At 40.4% G+C, this 1325-nt stretch overlaps 1 pseudogene; it reads right to left on the bottom strand.

Moving 5' to 3' along the window:
• Positions 1–493, bottom strand: part of LOC103089633 (zinc finger protein 627-like) — a 28886-nt pseudogene extending 28393 nt beyond the window's left edge.
• Positions 494–1325: the final 832 nt, after the last annotated feature.

Here is a 1325-nt window from a genome sequence, read left to right as displayed (position 1 = left end):
AAATCTCTTTCCTCCCCACCCTACTCCTTAGTTTTTTTTTTTTTTTTTTTTTTTTTTTCCGCCATGCTGTGCGGCATGCAGGATCTTGGTTCCCCGACCAGGGATCAAACCCAGGCCCCCTGCAGTGGAAGCGCAGAGTCCTAACCACTGGACCAACAGGGAAGTCCCACTCCTTTGTAGAGTTTAATGGCATCATGAGCACATGCAAATTATTTACACATTTTTACTGTGATCACATTTTTCCTCTCTAACATCTCATTTCTCTCTAACAGCATGGTGCGCAGCATATTGGGAAATGGTTGGGAAATGCTATAGGAATGAAACAAACATTATCATTTTAAGACCACTAATTCCTTGTGAGAAAGATTCTTTCATCTTCTTCCTTATCACCCCACCATTCACAGCATTCCATGAGGCAAAGGGTCAAATCTGCATGAGGTTTCAATAAATAAAAACACAGTGAAGAACTGGAAGCTTTTTCTTCTAGTCCCATTACCCAACATGAGAGTCCAGGAGGCCTGTAGAAATCAAACTTGTAACAAAGCCCAGCTGGTCACACTGTCCTAAAGTCCTCCAGGCCATTAGAAGTAATCAGAGGGAGCTGCCTGAATGTAAATATTCCTGTGGGGAAGTGTTGCTTTTAACTTGTGTAATATTTGTCACAGACACAATTCTTCACTTTTCCCCCTGATTTGATAGGTTAAAACATTATTTGAAACTTAAAGCTCAGACATGAGGAAGAGGCATGACAACTTAGAATGAAAGAATCCCTAAACTCATGTGCCTCGGGGCTGCTTCCAGGCATTTTTTAGAACAGCTAATGAGATGATTTACCAAAAGATCTCTTTCCAGTCAATCCTGAACGGTGCATCCTGGTCCTTGTTGCACTTGAGGAACAGGTTAAGAGCTGCAGGTTGCAAGCTCACTGAAGTCCACAATGGCTTGATGGTAAATTAGCCCATGATTATAAAATATGTAAAAATGTCAGCAGTGCTTTCCTCCAAAAGAATATAAAATCTCCATTCTCCAATTTCAGGAAGAAGCTATTCCCAACCAGCCAATGTTGATGGTGTCCTGCTAACTTCCAGTCTGGAATTTAGGGAACTTAGAATATGTCATTCTCGGTCTCACTAGAAGAAAATGAAAGACCTTGAAATGAACAACCCTTCTTAAATCCATGAGTGCATTGAGGTCAAAGGGCAAGCCAGTGTCTCCAAAATTGGGAAAGAGAAAAGGAAGATGGAATTTTGAAATGTGCTCCAAATATTCTGTTCCTAATAAAACCTATACTGACAAAAAAGTATATTTATTTACTAGACCAGAAT

The sequence above is a fragment of the Lipotes vexillifer genome, unplaced genomic scaffold, assembly GCF_000442215.2.
Source record: "Lipotes vexillifer unplaced genomic scaffold, Lipotes_vexillifer_v1.1 scaffold469, whole genome shotgun sequence".
Lineage (NCBI taxonomy): Eukaryota > Metazoa > Chordata > Mammalia > Artiodactyla > Lipotidae > Lipotes > Lipotes vexillifer.
This window is presented reverse-complemented; position numbering and strand designations above follow the sequence as displayed.